Source organism: Centroberyx gerrardi, chromosome 7 (genome assembly GCF_048128805.1).
Source record: "Centroberyx gerrardi isolate f3 chromosome 7, fCenGer3.hap1.cur.20231027, whole genome shotgun sequence".
Lineage (NCBI taxonomy): Eukaryota > Metazoa > Chordata > Actinopteri > Beryciformes > Berycidae > Centroberyx > Centroberyx gerrardi.
In genome coordinates, this window is record NC_136003.1 from 1,470,912 (window position 1) to 1,489,575 (window position 18,664).

Consider the following 18,664-nt stretch of genomic DNA (forward strand, 5'->3'; position numbering starts at 1 on the left):
AGCACACTGATGAATTATGGATACATTCAGCTGTTTTCAAAAGGCCTGCAGCCAACAGGTTTTATATTCTACCTTATCCTCCTGTATTTCTGGTAAACCTGCTTCAAATCTAACATGTTGCACATCAAATTAAAGCTTAGGTTCTCTTCTTTCCATCAATTGTTGGCTTTCCATCATAGCACAACCTGGCTGCTTAAAATCAGACATTTAGTGTGGTCAATACCACACAGCTTTCAGAGCTGGGTCAGAGGTCAAATCTGTTCTGTATATTTAGCCTGGTCTTTCAGGCTAGCATGATCTGATTTACTTGGGTGACACCTCAATTTAAAGCTCAGATTCAGACCTTTTCATAGACTCCAACATTGTTCATTTTAAACCTTCTGGTGGCTAGCAGCACACTGATGAATTATGGATACATTCAGCTGTTTTCAAAAGGCCTGCAGCCAACAGGTTTTATATTCTACCTTATCCTCCTGTATTTCTGGTAAACCTGCTTCAAATCTAACATGTTGCACATCAAATTAAAGCTTAGGTTCTCTTCTTTCCATCAATTGTTGGCTTTCCATCATAGCACAACCTGGCTGCTTAAAATCAGACATTTAGTGTGGTCAATACCACACAGCTTTCAGAGCTGGGTCAGAGGTCAAATCTGTTCTGTATATTTAGCCTGGTCTTTCAGGCTAGCATGATCTGATTTACTGGAGTGACACCTCAATTTAAAGCTCAGATTCAGACCTTTTCATAGACTCCAACATTGTTCATTTTAAACATTCTGGTGGCTAGCAGCACACTGATGAATTATGGTTATATTCAGCTGTTTTTAAAAGGCCTGCAGCCAACTGGTTTTCTATTCTAACTTATCCTCCTGTATTTCTGGTAAACCTGCTTCAAATCAAACATGTTGCACATCAAATTAAAGCTTAGGTTCTCTTCTTTCCATCAATTGTTGGCTTTCCATCATAGCACAACCTGGCTGCTTAAAATCAGACATTTAGTGTGGTCAATACCACACAGCTTTCAGAGCTGGGTCAGAGGTCAAATCTGTTCTGTATATTTAGCCTGGTCTTTCAGGCTAGCATGATCTGATTTACTGGAGTGACACCTCAATTTAAAGCTCAGATTCAGACCTTTTCATAGACTCCAACATTGTTCATTTTAAACCTTCTGGTGGCTAGCAGCACACTGATGAATTATGGTTATATTCAGCTGTTTTTAAAAGGCCTGCAGCCAACTGGTTTTATATTCTACCTTATCCTCCTGTATTTCTGGTAAACCTGCTTCAAATCAAACATGTTGCACATCAAATTAAAGCTTAGGTTCTCTTCTTTCCATCAATTGTTGGCTTTCCATCATAGCACAACCTGGCTGCTTAAAATCAGACATTTAGTGTGGTCAATACCACACAGCTTTCAGAGCTGGGTCAGAGGTCAAATCTGTTCTGTATATTTAGCCTGGTCTTTCAGGCTAGCATGATCTGATTTACTGGAGTGACACCTCAATTTAAAGCTCAGATTCAGACCTTTTCATAGAGTCCAACATTGTTGAGTTTACCCCTTCTGGTGGCTAGCAGCACACTGATGAATTATGGTTACATTCAGCTGTTTTTAAAAGGCCTGCAGCCAACAGGTTTTATATTCTAACTTATCCTCCTGTATTTCTGGTAAACCTGCTTCAAATCAAACATGTTGCACATCAAATTAAAGCTTAGGTTCTCTTCTTTCCATCAATTGTTGGCTTTCCATCATAGCACAACCTGGCTGCTTAAAATCAGACATTTAGTGTGGTCAATACCACACAGCTTTCAGAGCTGGGTCAGAGGTCAAATCTGTTCTGTATATTTAGCCTGGTCTTTCAGGCTAGCATGATCTGATTTACTGGAGTGACACCTCAATTTAAAGCTCAGATTCAGACCTTTTCATAGACTCCAACATTGTTCATTTTAAACCTTCTGGTGGCTAGCAGCACACTGATGAATTATGGTTATATTCAGCTGTTTTTAAAAGGCCTGCAGCCAACTGGTTTTATATTCTAACTTATCCTCCTGTATTTCTGGTAAACCTGCTTCAAATCAAACATGTTGCACATCAAATTAAAGCTTAGGTTCTCTTCTTTCCATCAATTGTTGGCTTTCCATCATAGCACAACCTGGCTGCTTAAAATCAGACATTTAGTGTGGTCAATACCACACAGCTTTCAGAGCTGGGTCAGAGGTCAAATCTGTTCTGTATATTTAGCCTGGTCTTTCAGGCTAGCATGATCTGATTTACTTGAGTGACACCTCAATTTAAAGCTCAGATTCAGACCTTTTCATAGACTCCAACATTGTTCATTTTAAACCTTCTGGTGGCTAGCAGCACACTGATGAATTATGGATACATTCAGCTGTTTTCAAAAGGCCTGCAGCCAACAGGTTTTATATTCTACCTTATCCTCCTGTATTTCTGGTAAACCTGCTTCAAATCAAACATGTTGCACATCAAATTAAAGCTTAGGTTCTCTTCTTTCCATCAATTGTTGGCTTTCCATCATAGCACAACCTGGCTGCTTAAAATCAGACATTTAGTGTGGTCAATACCACACAGCTTTCAGAGCTGGGTCAGAGGTCAAATCTGTTCTGTATATTTAGCCTGGTCTTTCAGGCTAGCATGATCTGATTTACTGGAGTGACACCTCAATTTAAAGCTCAGATTCAGACCTTTTCATAGACTCCAACATTGTTGAGTTTACCCCTTCTGGTGGCTAGCAGCACACTGATGAATTATGGATACATTCAGCTGTTTTCAAAAGGCCTGCAGCCAACAGGTTTTATATTCTACCTTATCCTCCTGTATTTCTGGTAAACCTGCTTCAAATCAAACATGTTGCACATCAAATTAAAGCTTAGGTTCTCTTCTTTCCATCAATTGTTGGCTTTCCATCATAGCACAACCTGGCTGCTTAAAATCAGACATTTAGTGTGGTCAATACCACACAGCTTTCAGAGCTGGGTCAGAGGTCAAATCTGTTCTGTATATTTAGCCTGGTCTTTCAGGCTAGCATGATCTGATTTACTTGAGTGACACCTCAATTTAAAGCTCAGATTCAGACCTTTTCATAGAGTCCAACATTGTTCATTTTAAACCTTCTGGTGGCTAGCAGCACACTGATGAATTATGGTTATATTCAGCTGTTTTTAAAAGGCCTGCAGCCAACTGGTTTTATATTCTACCTCATCCTCCTGTATTTCTGGTAAACCTGCTTCAAATCAAACATGTTGCACATCAAATTAAAGCTTAGGTTCTCTTCTTTCCATCAATTGTTGGCTTTCCATCATAGCACAACCTGGCTGCTTAAAATCAGACATTTAGTGTGGTCAATACCACACAGCTTTCAGAGCTGGGTCAGAGGTCAAATCTGTTCTGTATATTTAGCCTGGTCTTTCAGGCTAGCATGATCTGATTTACTTGAGTGACACCTCAATTTAAAGCTCAGATTCAGACCTTTTCATAGACTCCAACATTGTTCATTTTAAACCTTCTGGTGGCTAGCAGCACACTGATGAATTATGGATACATTCAGCTGTTTTCAAAAGGCCTGCAGCCAACAGGTTTTATATTCTACCTTATCCTCCTGTATTTCTGGTAAACCTGCTTCAAATCTAACATGTTGCACATCAAATTAAAGCTTAGGTTCTCTTCTTTCCATCAATTGTTGGCTTTCCATCATAGCACAACCTGGCTGCTTAAAATCAGACATTTAGTGTGGTCAATACCACACAGCTTTCAGAGCTGGGTCAGAGGTCAAATCTGTTCTGTATATTTAGCCTGGTCTTTCAGGCTAGCATGATCTGATTTACTGGAGTGACACCTCAATTTAAAGCTCAGATTCAGACCTTTTCATAGACTCCAACATTGTTCATTTTAAACATTCTGGTGGCTAGCAGCACACTGATGAATTATGGTTATATTCAGCTGTTTTTAAAAGGCCTGCAGCCAACTGGTTTTATATTCTACCTTATCCTCCTGTATTTCTGGTAAACCTGCTTCAAATCAAACATGTTGCACATCAAATTAAAGCTTAGGTTCTCTTCTTTCCATCAATTGTTGGCTTTCCATCATAGCACAACCTGGCTGCTTAAAATCAGACATTTAGTGTGGTCAATACCACACAGCTTTCAGAGCTGGGTCAGAGGTCAAATCTGTTCTGTATATTTAGCCTGGTCTTTCAGGCTAGCATGATCTGATTTACTTGAGTGACACCTCAATTTAAAGCTCAGATTCAGACCTTTTCATAGACTCCAACATTGTTCATTTTAAACCTTCTGGTGGCTAGCAGCACACTGATGAATTATGGTTATATTCAGCTGTTTTTAAAAGGCCTGCAGCCAACTGGTTTTCTATTCTAACTTATCCTCCTGTATTTCTGGTAAACCTGCTTCAAATCAAACATGTTGCACATCAAATTAAAGCTTAGGTTCTCTTCTTTCCATCAATTGTTGGCTTTCCATCATAGCACAACCTGGCTGCTTAAAATCAGACATTTAGTGTGGTCAATACCACACAGCTTTCAGAGCTGGGTCAGAGGTCAAATCTGTTCTGTATATTTAGCCTGGTCTTTCAGGCTAGCATGATCTGATTTACTTGAGTGACACCTCAATTTAAAGCTCAGATTCAGACCTTTTCATAGACTCCAACATTGTTCATTTTAAACCTTCTGGTGGCTAGCAGCACACTGATGAATTATGGATACATTCAGCTGTTTTCAAAAGGCCTGCAGCCAACAGGTTTTATATTCTACCTTATCCTCCTGTATTTCTGGTAAACCTGCTTCAAATCAAACATGTTGCACATCAAATTAAAGCTTAGGTTCTCTTCTTTCCATCAATTGTTGGCTTTCCATCATAGCACAACCTGGCTGCTTAAAATCAGACATTTAGTGTGGTCAATACCACACAGCTTTCAGAGCTGGGTCAGAGGTCAAATCTGTTCTGTATATTTAGCCTGGTCTTTCAGGCTAGCATGATCTGATTTACTGGAGTGACACCTCAATTTAAAGCTCAGATTCAGACCTTTTCATAGAGTCCAACATTGTTGAGTTTACCCCTTCTGGTGGCTAGCAGCACACTGATGAATTATGGTTACATTCAGCTGTTTTTAAAAGGCCTGCAGCCAACTGGTTTTATATTCTAACTTATCCTCCTGTATTTCTGGTAAACCTGCTTCAAATCAAACATGTTGCACATCAAATTAAAGCTTAGGTTCTCTTCTTTCCATCAATTGTTGGCTTTCCATCATAGCACAACCTGGCTGCTTAAAATCAGACATTTAGTGTGGTCAATACCACACAGCTTTCAGAGCTGGGTCAGAGGTCAAATCTGTTCTGTATATTTAGCCTGGTCTTTCAGGCTAGCATGATCTGATTTACTTGAGTGACACCTCAATTTAAAGCTCAGATTCAGACCTTTTCATAGACTCCAACATTGTTCATTTTAAACCTTCTGGTGGCTAGCAGCACACTGATGAATTATGGTTATATTCAGCTGTTTTTAAAAGGCCTGCAGCCAACTGGTTTTATATTCTAACTTATCCTCCTGTATTTCTGGTAAACCTGCTTCAAATCAAACATGTTGCACATCAAATTAAAGCTTAGGTTCTCTTCTTTCCATCAATTGTTGGCTTTCCATCATAGCACAACCTGGCTGCTTAAAATCAGACATTTAGTGTGGTCAATACCACACAGCTTTCAGAGCTGGGTCAGAGGTCAAATCTGTTCTGTATATTTAGCCTGGTCTTTCAGGCTAGCATGATCTGATTTACTTGAGTGACACCTCAATTTAAAGCTCAGATTCAGACCTTTTCATAGACTCCAACATTGTTCATTTTAAACCTTCTGGTGGCTAGCAGCACACTGATGAATTATGGATACATTCAGCTGTTTTCAAAAGGCCTGCAGCCAACAGGTTTTATATTCTACCTTATCCTCCTGTATTTCTGGTAAACCTGCTTCAAATCAAACATGTTGCACATCAAATTAAAGCTTAGGTTCTCTTCTTTCCATCAATTGTTGGCTTTCCATCATAGCACAACCTGGCTGCTTAAAATCAGACATTTAGTGTGGTCAATACCACACAGCTTTCAGAGCTGGGTCAGAGGTCAAATCTGTTCTGTATATTTAGCCTGGTCTTTCAGGCTAGCATGATCTGATTTACTGGAGTGACACCTCAATTTAAAGCTCAGATTCAGACCTTTTCATAGACTCCAACATTGTTCATTTTAAACCTTCTGGTGGCTAGCAGCACACTGATGAATTATGGTTATATTCAGCTGTTTTTAAAAGGCCTGCAGCCAACTGGTTTTATATTCTAACTTATCCTCCTGTATTTCTGGTAAACCTGCTTCAAATCAAACATGTTGCACATCAAATTAAAGCTTAGGTTCTCTTCTTTCCATCAATTGTTGGCTTTCCATCATAGCACAACCTGGCTGCTTAAAATCAGACATTTAGTGTGGTCAATACCACACAGCTTTCAGAGCTGGGTCAGAGGTCAAATCTGTTCTGTATATTTAGCCTGGTCTTTCAGGCTAGCATGATCTGATTTACTTGAGTGACACCTCAATTTAAAGCTCAGATTCAGACCTTTTCATAGAGTCCAACATTGTTCATTTTAAACCTTCTGGTGGCTAGCAGCACACTGATGAATTATGGTTATATTCAGCTGTTTTTAAAAGGCCTGCAGCCAACTGGTTTTATATTCTACCTTATCCTCCTGTATTTCTGGTAAACCTGCTTCAAATCAAACATGTTGCACATCAAATTAAAGCTTAGGTTCTCTTCTTTCCATCAATTGTTGGCTTTCCATCATAGCACAACCTGGCTGCTTAAAATCAGACATTTAGTGTGGTCAATACCACACAGCTTTCAGAGCTGGGTCAGAGGTCAAATCTGTTCTGTATATTTAGCCTGGTCTTTCAGGCTAGCATGATCTGATTTACTGGAGTGACACCTCAATTTAAAGCTCAGATTCAGACCTTTTCATAGACTCCAACATTGTTCATTTTAAACCTTCTGGTGGCTAGCAGCACACTGATGAATTATGGTTATATTCAGCTGTTTTTAAAAGGCCTGCAGCCAACTGGTTTTATATTCTAACTTATCCTCCTGTATTTCTGGTAAACCTGCTTCAAATCAAACATGTTGCACATCAAATTAAAGCTTAGGTTCTCTTCTTTCCATCAATTGTTGGCTTTCCATCATAGCACAACCTGGCTGCTTAAAATCAGACATTTAGTGTGGTCAATACCACACAGCTTTCAGAGCTGGGTCAGAGGTCAAATCTGTTCTGTATATTTAGCCTGGTCTTTCAGGCTAGCATGATCTGATTTACTTGAGTGACACCTCAATTTAAAGCTCAGATTCAGACCTTTTCATAGAGTCCAACATTGTTCATTTTAAACCTTCTGGTGGCTAGCAGCACACTGATGAATTATGGTTATATTCAGCTGTTTTTAAAAGGCCTGCAGCCAACTGGTTTTATATTCTACCTTATCCTCCTGTATTTCTGGTAAACCTGCTTCAAATCAAACATGTTGCACATCAAATTAAAGCTTAGGTTCTCTTCTTTCCATCAATTGTTGGCTTTCCATCATAGCACAACCTGGTTGCTTAAAATCAGACATTTAGTGTGGTCAATACCACACAGCTTTCAGAGCTGGGTCAGAGGTCAAATCTGTTCTGTATATTTAGCCTGGTCTTTCAGGCTAGCATGATCTGATTTACTTGAGTGACACCTCAATTTAAAGCTCAGATTCAGACCTTTTCATAGACTCCAACATTGTTCATTTTAAACCTTCTGGTGGCTAGCAGCACACTGATGAATTATGGATACATTCAGCTGTTTTCAAAAGGCCTGCAGCCAACAGGTTTTATATTCTACCTTATCCTCCTGTATTTCTGGTAAACCTGCTTCAAATCTAACATGTTGCACATCAAATTAAAGCTTAGGTTCTCTTCTTTCCATCAATTGTTGGCTTTCCATCATAGCACAACCTGGCTGCTTAAAATCAGACATTTAGTGTGGTCAATACCACACAGCTTTCAGAGCTGGGTCAGAGGTCAAATCTGTTCTGTATATTTAGCCTGGTCTTTCAGGCTAGCATGATCTGATTTACTGGAGTGACACCTCAATTTAAAGCTCAGATTCAGACCTTTTCATAGACTCCAACATTGTTCATTTTAAACATTCTGGTGGCTAGCAGCACACTGATGAATTATGGTTATATTCAGCTGTTTTTAAAAGGCCTGCAGCCAACTGGTTTTATATTCTAACTTATCCTCCTGTATTTCTGGTAAACCTGCTTCAAATCAAACATGTTGCACATCAAATTAAAGCTTAGGTTCTCTTCTTTCCATCAATTGTTGGCTTTCCATCATAGCACAACCTGGCTGCTTAAAATCAGACATTTAGTGTGGTCAATACCACACAGCTTTCAGAGCTGGGTCAGAGGTCAAATCTGTTCTGTATATTTAGCCTGGTCTTTCAGGCTAGCATGATCTGATTTACTGGAGTGACACCTCAATTTAAAGCTCAGATTCAGACCTTTTCATAGAGTCCAACATTGTTGATTTTACCCCTTCTGGTGGCTAGCAGCACACTGATGAATTATGGTTACATTCAGCTGTTTTCAAAAGGCCTGCAGCCAACAGGTTTTATATTCTACCTTATCCTCCTGTATTTCTGGTAAACCTGCTTCAAATCAAACATGTTGCACATCAAATTAAAGCTTAGGTTCTCTTCTTTCCATCAATTGTTGGCTTTCCATCATAGCACAACCTGGCTGCTTAAAATCAGACATTTAGTGTGGTCAATACCACACAGCTTTCAGAGCTGGGTCAGAGGTCAAATCTGTTCTGTATATTTAGCCTGGTCTTTCAGGCTAGCATGATCTGATTTACTTGAGTGACACCTCAATTTAAAGCTCAGATTCAGACCTTGTCATAGACTCCAACATTGTTCATTTTAAACCTTCTGGTGGCTAGCAGCACACTGATGAATTATGGATACATTCAGCTGTTTTCAAAAGGCCTGCAGCCAACAGGTTTTATATTCTACCTTATCCTCCTGTATTTCTGGTAAACCTGCTTCAAATCAAACATGTTGCACATCAAATTAAAGCTTAGGTTCTCTTCTTTCCATCAATTGTTGGCTTTCCATCATAGCACAACCTGGCTGCTTAAAATCAGACATTTAGTGTGGTCAATACCACACAGCTTTCAGAGCTGGGTCAGAGGTCAAATCTGTTCTGTATATTTAGCCTGGTCTTTCAGGCTAGCATGATCTGATTTACTGGAGTGACACCTCAATTTAAAGCTCAGATTCAGACCTTTTCATAGACTCCAACATTGTTCATTTTAAACATTCTGGTGGCTAGCAGCACACTGATGAATTATGGTTATATTCAGCTGTTTTTAAAAGGCCTGCAGCCAACTGGTTTTCTATTCTAACTTATCCTCCTGTATTTCTGGTAAACCTGCTTCAAATCAAACATGTTGCACATCAAATTAAAGCTTAGGTTCTCTTCTTTCCATCAATTGTTGGCTTTCCATCATAGCACAACCTGGCTGCTTAAAATCAGACATTTAGTGTGGTCAATACCACACAGCTTTCAGAGCTGGGTCAGAGGTCAAATCTGTTCTGTATATTTAGCCTGGTCTTTCAGGCTAGCATGATCTGATTTACTGGAGTGACACCTCAATTTAAAGCTCAGATTCAGACCTTTTCATAGACTCCAACATTGTTCATTTTAAACCTTCTGGTGGCTAGCAGCACACTGATGAATTATGGTTATATTCAGCTGTTTTTAAAAGGCCTGCAGCCAACTGGTTTTATATTCTACCTTATCCTCCTGTATTTCTGGTAAACCTGCTTCAAATCAAACATGTTGCACATCAAATTAAAGCTTAGGTTCTCTTCTTTCCATCAATTGTTGGCTTTCCATCATAGCACAACCTGGCTGCTTAAAATCAGACATTTAGTGTGGTCAATACCACACAGCTTTCAGAGCTGGGTCAGAGGTCAAATCTGTTCTGTATATTTAGCCTGGTCTTTCAGGCTAGCATGATCTGATTTACTGGAGTGACACCTCAATTTAAAGCTCAGATTCAGACCTTTTCATAGAGTCCAACATTGTTGATTTTACCCCTTCTGGTGGCTAGCAGCACACTGATGAATTATGGTTACATTCAGCTGTTTTTAAAAGGCCTGCAGCCAACAGGTTTTATATTCTAACTTATCCTCCTGTATTTCTGGTAAACCTGCTTCAAATCAAACATGTTGCACATCAAATTAAAGCTTAGGTTCTCTTCTTTCCATCAATTGTTGGCTTTCCATCCTATCACAACCTGGCTGCTTAAAATCAGACATTTAGTGTGGTCAATACCACACAGCTTTCAGAGCTGGGTCAGAGGTCAAATCTGTTCTGTATATTTAGCCTGGTCTTTCAGGCTAGCATGATCTGATTTACTTGAGTGACACCTCAATTTAAAGCTCAGATTCAGACCTTTTCATAGACTCCAACATTGTTCATTTTAAACCTTCTGGTGGCTAGCAGCACACTGATGAATTATGGATACATTCAGCTGTTTTCAAAAGGCCTGCAGCCAACAGGTTTTATATTCTACCTTATCCTCCTGTATTTCTGGTAAACCTGCTTCAAATCAAACATGTTGCACATCAAATTAAAGCTTAGGTTCTCTTCTTTCCATCAATTGTTGGCTTTCCATCATAGCACAACCTGGCTGCTTAAAATCAGACATTTAGTGTGGTCAATACCACACAGCTTTCAGAGCTGGGTCAGAGGTCAAATCTGTTCTGTATATTTAGCCTGGTCTTTCAGGCTAGCATGATCTGATTTACTGGAGTGACACCTCAATTTAAAGCTCAGATTCAGACCTTTTCATAGACTCCAACATTGTTCATTTTAAACCTTCTGGTGGCTAGCAGCACACTGATGAATTATGGTTATATTCAGCTGTTTTTAAAAGGCCTGCAGCCAACTGGTTTTATATTCTAACTTATCCTCCTGTATTTCTGGTAAACCTGCTTCAAATCAAACATGTTGCACATCAAATTAAAGCTTAGGTTCTCTTCTTTCCATCAATTGTTGGCTTTCCATCATAGCACAACCTGGCTGCTTAAAATCAGACATTTAGTGTGGTCAATACCACACAGCTTTCAGAGCTGGGTCAGAGGTCAAATCTGTTCTGTATATTTAGCCTGGTCTTTCAGAATAGCATGATCTGATTTACTTGAGAGACACCTCAATTTAAAGCTCAGATTCAGACCTTTTCATAAAGTCCAACATTGTTGATTTTACCCCTTCTGGTGGCTAGCAGCACACTGATGAATTATGGTTACATTCAGCTGTTTTCAAAAGGCCTGCAGCCAACAGGTTTTATATTCTACCTTATCCTCCTGTATTTCTGGTAAACCTGCTTCAAATCAAACATGTTGCACATCAAATTAAAGCTTAGGTTCTCTTCTTTCCATCAATTGTTGGCTTTCCATCATAGCACAACCTGGCTGCTTAAAATCAGACATTTAGTGTGGTCAATACCACACAGCTTTCAGAGCTGGGTCAGAGGTCAAATCTGTTCTGTATATTTAGCCTGGTCTTTCAGGCTAGCATGATCTGATTTACTGGAGTGACACCTCAATTTAAAGCTCAGATTCAGACCTTTTAATAGAGTCCAACATTGTTGAGTTTACCCCTTCTGGTGGCTAGCAGCACACTGATGAATTATGGTTACATTCAGCTGTTTTTAAAAGGCCTGCAGCCAACAGGTTTTATATTCTAACTTATCCTCCTGTATTTCTAGTAAACCTGCTTCAAATCAAACATGTTGCACATCAAATTAAAGCTTAGGTTCTCTTCTTTCCAACAATTGTTGGCTTTCCATCCTATCACAAGCTGGCTGCTTAAAATCAGACATTTAGTGTGGTCAATACCACACAGCTTTCAGAGCTGGGTCAGAGGTCAAATCTGTTCTGTATATTTAGCCTGGTCTTTCAGGCTAGCATGATCTGATTTACTGGAGTGACACCTCAATTTAAAGCTCAGATTCAGACCTTTTCATAGACTCCAACATTGTTCATTTTAAACCTTCTGGTGGCTAGCAGCACACTGATGAATTATGGTTATATTCAGCTGTTTTTAAAAGGCCTGCAGCCAACTGGTTTTATATTCTAACGTATCCTCCTGTATTTCTGGTAAACCTGCTTCAAATCAAACATGTTGCACATCAAATTAAAGCTTAGGTTCTCTTCTTTCCATCAATTGTTGGCTTTCCATCATAGCACAACCTGGCTGCTTAAAATCAGACATTTAGTGTGGTCAATACCACACAGCTTTCAGAGCTGGGTCAGAGGTCAAATCTGTTCTGTATATTTAGCCTGGTCTTTCAGGCTAGCATGATCTGATTTACTTGAGTGACACCTCAATTTAAAGCTCAGATTCAGACCTTTTCATAGACTCCAACATTGTTCATTTTAAACCTTCTGGTGGCTAGCAGCACACTGATGAATTATGGATACATTCAGCTGTTTTCAAAAGGCCTGCAGCCAACAGGTTTTATATTCTACCTTATCCTCCTGTATTTCTGGTAAACCTGCTTCAAATCTAACATGTTGCACATCAAATTAAAGCTTAGGTTCTCTTCTTTCCATCAATTGTTGGCTTTCCATCATAGCACAACCTGGCTGCTTAAAATCAGACATTTAGTGTGGTCAATACCACACAGCTTTCAGAGCTGTGTCAGAGGTCAAATCTGTTCTGTATATTTAGCCTGGTCTTTCAGGCTAGCATGATCTGATTTACTGGAGTGACACCTCAATTTAAAGCTCAGATTCAGACCTTTTCATAGACTCCAACATTGTTCATTTTAAACATTCTGGTGGCTAGCAGCACACTGATGAATTATGGTTATATTCAGCTGTTTTTAAAAGGCCTGCAGCCAACTGGTTTTCTATTCTAACTTATCCTCCTGTATTTCTGGTAAACCTGCTTCAAATCAAACATGTTGCACATCAAATTAAAGCTTAGGTTCTCTTCTTTCCATCAATTGTTGGCTTTCCATCATAGCACAACCTGGCTGCTTAAAATCAGACATTTAGTGTGGTCAATACCACACAGCTTTCAGAGCTGGGTCAGAGGTCAAATCTGTTCTGTATATTTAGCCTGGTCTTTCAGGCTAGCATGATCTGATTTACTGGAGTGACACCTCAATTTAAAGCTCAGATTCAGACCTTTTCATAGACTCCAACATTGTTCATTTTAAACCTTCTGGTGGCTAGCAGCACACTGATGAATTATGGTTATATTCAGCTGTTTTTAAAAGGCCTGCAGCCAACTGGTTTTATATTCTACCTTATCCTCCTGTATTTCTGGTAAACCTGCTTCAAATCAAACATGTTGCACATCAAATTAAAGCTTAGGTTCTCTTCTTTCCATCAATTGTTGGCTTTCCATCATAGCACAACCTGGCTGCTTAAAATCAGACATTTAGTGTGGTCAATACCACACAGCTTTCAGAGCTGGGTCAGAGGTCAAATCTGTTCTGTATATTTAGCCTGGTCTTTCAGGCTAGCATGATCTGATTTACTGGAGTGACACCTCAATTTAAAGCTCAGATTCAGACCTTTTCATAGACTCCAACATTGTTGAGTTTACCCCTTCTGGTGGCTAGCAGCACACTGATGAATTATGGTTACATTCAGCTGTTTTTAAAAGGCCTGCAGCCAACAGGTTTTATATTCTAACTTATCCTCCTGTATTTCTGGTAAACCTGCTTCAAATCAAACATGTTGCACATCAAATTAAAGCTTAGGTTCTCTTCTTTCCATCAATTGTTGGCTTTCCATCATAGCACAACCTGGCTGCTTAAAATCAGACATTTAGTGTGGTCAATACCACACAGCTTTCAGAGCTGGGTCAGAGGTCAAATCTGTTCTGTATATTTAGCCTGGTCTTTCAGGCTAGCATGATCTGATTTACTTGAGTGACACCTCAATTTAAAGCTCAGATTCAGACCTTTTCATAGACTCCAACATTGTTCATTTTAAACCTTCTGGTGGCTAGCAGCACACTGATGAATTATGGTTATATTCAGCTGTTTTTAAAAGGCCTGCAGCCAACTGGTTTTCTATTCTAACTTATCCTCCTGTATTTCTGGTAAACCTGCTTCAAATCAAACATGTTGCACATCAAATTAAAGCTTAGGTTCTCTTCTTTCCATCAATTGTTGGCTTTCCATCATAGCACAACCTGGCTGCTTAAAATCAGACATTTAGTGTGGTCAATACCACACAGCTTTCAGAGCTGGGTCAGAGGTCAAATCTGTTCTGTATATTTAGCCTGGTCTTTCAGGCTAGCATGATCTGATTTACTTGAGTGACACCTCAATTTAAAGCTCAGATTCAGACCTTTTCATAGACTCCAACATTGTTCATTTTAAACCTTCTGGTGGCTAGCAGCACACTGATGAATTATGGATACATTCAGCTGTTTTCAAAAGGCCTGCAGCCAACAGGTTTTATATTCTAACTTATCCTCCTGTATTTCTGGTAAACCTGCTTCAAATCAAACATGTTGCACATCAAATTAAAGCTTAGGTTCTCTTCTTTCCATCAATTGTTGGCTTTCCATCATAGCACAACCTGGCTGCTTAAAATCAGACATTTAGTGTGGTCAATACCACACAGCTTTCAGAGCTGGGTCAGAGGTCAAATCTGTTCTGTATATTTAGCCTGGTCTTTCAGGCTAGCATGATCTGATTTACTTGAGTGACACCTCAATTTAAAGCTCAGATTCAGACCTTTTCATAGACTCCAACATTGTTCATTTTAAACCTTCTGGTGGCTAGCAGCACACTGATGAATTATGGTTATATTCAGCTGTTTTTAAAAGGCCTGCAGCCAACTGGTTTTATATTCTACCTTATCCTCCTGTATTTCTGGTAAACCTGCTTCAAATCAAACATGTTGCACATCAAATTAAAGCTTAGGTTCTCTTCTTTCCATCAATTGTTGGCTTTCCATCATAGCACAACCTGGCTGCTTAAAATCAGACATTTAGTGTGGTCAATACCACACAGCTTTCAGAGCTGGGTCAGAGGTCAAATCTGTTCTGTATATTTAGCCTGGTCTTTCAGGCTAGCATGATCTGATTTACTTGAGTGACACCTCAATTTAAAGCTCAGATTCAGACCTTTTCATAGACTCCAACATTGTTCATTTTAAACCTTCTGGTGGCTAGCAGCACACTGATGAATTATGGATACATTCAGCTGTTTTCAAAAGGCCTGCAGCCAACAGGTTTTATATTCTACCTTATCCTCCTGTATTTCTGGTAAACCTGCTTCAAATCTAACATGTTGCACATCAAATTAAAGCTTAGGTTCTCTTCTTTCCATCAATTGTTGGCTTTCCATCATAGCACAACCTGGCTGCTTAAAATCAGACATTTAGTGTGGTCAATACCACACAGCTTTCAGAGCTGGGTCAGAGGTCAAATCTGTTCTGTATATTTAGCCTGGTCTTTCAGGCTAGCATGATCTGATTTACTTGGGTGACACCTCAATTTAAAGCTCAGATTCAGACCTTTTCATAGACTCCAACATTGTTCATTTTAAACCTTCTGGTGGCTAGCAGCACACTGATGAATTATGGATACATTCAGCTGTTTTCAAAAGGCCTGCAGCCAACAGGTTTTATATTCTACCTTATCCTCCTGTATTTCTGGTAAACCTGCTTCAAATCTAACATGTTGCACATCAAATTAAAGCTTAGGTTCTCTTCTTTCCATCAATTGTTGGCTTTCCATCATAGCACAACCTGGCTGCTTAAAATCAGACATTTAGTGTGGTCAATACCACACAGCTTTCAGAGCTGGGTCAGAGGTCAAATCTGTTCTGTATATTTAGCCTGGTCTTTCAGGCTAGCATGATCTGATTTACTGGAGTGACACCTCAATTTAAAGCTCAGATTCAGACCTTTTCATAGACTCCAACATTGTTCATTTTAAACATTCTGGTGGCTAGCAGCACACTGATGAATTATGGTTATATTCAGCTGTTTTTAAAAGGCCTGCAGCCAACTGGTTTTCTATTCTAACTTATCCTCCTGTATTTCTGGTAAACCTGCTTCAAATCAAACATGTTGCACATCAAATTAAAGCTTAGGTTCTCTTCTTTCCATCAATTGTTGGCTTTCCATCATAGCACAACCTGGCTGCTTAAAATCAGACATTTAGTGTGGTCAATACCACACAGCTTTCAGAGCTGGGTCAGAGGTCAAATCTGTTCTGTATATTTAGCCTGGTCTTTCAGGCTAGCATGATCTGATTTACTGGAGTGACACCTCAATTTAAAGCTCAGATTCAGACCTTTTCATAGACTCCAACATTGTTCATTTTAAACCTTCTGGTGGCTAGCAGCACACTGATGAATTATGGTTATATTCAGCTGTTTTTAAAAGGCCTGCAGCCAACTGGTTTTATATTCTACCTTATCCTCCTGTATTTCTGGTAAACCTGCTTCAAATCAAACATGTTGCACATCAAATTAAAGCTTAGGTTCTCTTCTTTCCATCAATTGTTGGCTTTCCATCATAGCACAACCTGGCTGCTTAAAATCAGACATTTAGTGTGGTCAATACCACACAGCTTTCAGAGCTGGGTCAGAGGTCAAATCTGTTCTGTATATTTAGCCTGGTCTTTCAGGCTAGCATGATCTGATTTACTGGAGTGACACCTCAATTTAAAGCTCAGATTCAGACCTTTTCATAGAGTCCAACATTGTTGAGTTTACCCCTTCTGGTGGCTAGCAGCACACTGATGAATTATGGTTACATTCAGCTGTTTTTAAAAGGCCTGCAGCCAACAGGTTTTATATTCTAACTTATCCTCCTGTATTTCTGGTAAACCTGCTTCAAATCAAACATGTTGCACATCAAATTAAAGCTTAGGTTCTCTTCTTTCCATCAATTGTTGGCTTTCCATCATAGCACAACCTGGCTGCTTAAAATCAGACATTTAGTGTGGTCAATACCACACAGCTTTCAGAGCTGGGTCAGAGGTCAAATCTGTTCTGTATATTTAGCCTGGTCTTTCAGGCTAGCATGATCTGATTTACTGGAGTGACACCTCAATTTAAAGCTCAGATTCAGACCTTTTCATAGACTCCAACATTGTTCATTTTAAACCTTCTGGTGGCTAGCAGCACACTGATGAATTATGGTTATATTCAGCTGTTTTTAAAAGGCCTGCAGCCAACTGGTTTTATATTCTAACTTATCCTCCTGTATTTCTGGTAAACCTGCTTCAAATCAAACATGTTGCACATCAAATTAAAGCTTAGGTTCTCTTCTTTCCATCAATTGTTGGCTTTCCATCATAGCACAACCTGGCTGCTTAAAATCAGACATTTAGTGTGGTCAATACCACACAGCTTTCAGAGCTGGGTCAGAGGTCAAATCTGTTCTGTATATTTAGCCTGGTCTTTCAGGCTAGCATGATCTGATTTACTGGAGTGACACCTCAATTTAAAGCTCAGATTCAGACCTTTTCATAGACTCCAACATTGTTCATTTTAAACCTTCTGGTGGCTAGCAGCACACTGATGAATTATGGTTATATTCAGCTGTTTTTAAAAGGCCTGCAGCCAACTGGTTTTATATTCTAACTTATCCTCCTGTATTTCTGGTAAACCTGCTTCAAATCAAACATGTTGCACATCAAATTAAAGCTTAGGTTCTCTTCTTTCCATCAATTGTTGGCTTTCCATCATAGCACAACCTGGCTGCTTAAAATCAGACATTTAGTGTGGTCAATACCACACAGCTTTCAGAGCTGGGTCAGAGGTCAAATCTGTTCTGTATATTTAGCCTGGTCTTTCAGGCTAGCATGATCTGATTTACTGGAGTGACACCTCAATTTAAAGCTCAGATTCAGACCTTTTCATAGAGTCCAACATTGTTCATTTTAAACCTTCTGGTGGCTAGCAGCACACTGATGAATTATGGTTATATTCAGCTGTTTTTAAAAGGCCTGCAGCCAACTGGTTTTCTATTCTAACTTATCCTCCTGTATTTCTGGTAAACCTGCTTCAAATCAAACATGTTGCACATCAAATTAAAGCTTAGGTTCTCTTCTTTCCATCAATTGTTGGCTTTCCATCATAGCACAACCTGGCTGCTTAAAATCAGACATTTAGTGTGGTCAATACCACACAGCTTTCAGAGCTGGGTCAGAGGTCAAATCTGTTCTGTATATTTAGCCTGGTCTTTCAGGCTAGCATGATCTGATTTACTGGAGTGACACCTCAATTTAAAGCTCAGATTCAGACCTTTTCATAGAGTCCAACATTGTTGATTTTACCCCTTCTGGTGGCTAGCAGCACACTGATGAATTATGGTTACATTCAGCTGTTTTCAAAAGGCCTGCAGCCAACAGGTTTTATATTCTACCTTATCCTCCTGTATTTCTGGTAAACCTGCTTCAAATCAAACATGTTGCACATCAAATTAAAGCTTAGGTTCTCTTCTTTCCATCAATTGTTGGCTTTCCATCATAGCACAACCTGGCTGCTTAAAATCAGACATTTAGTGTGGTCAATACCACACAGCTTTCAGAGC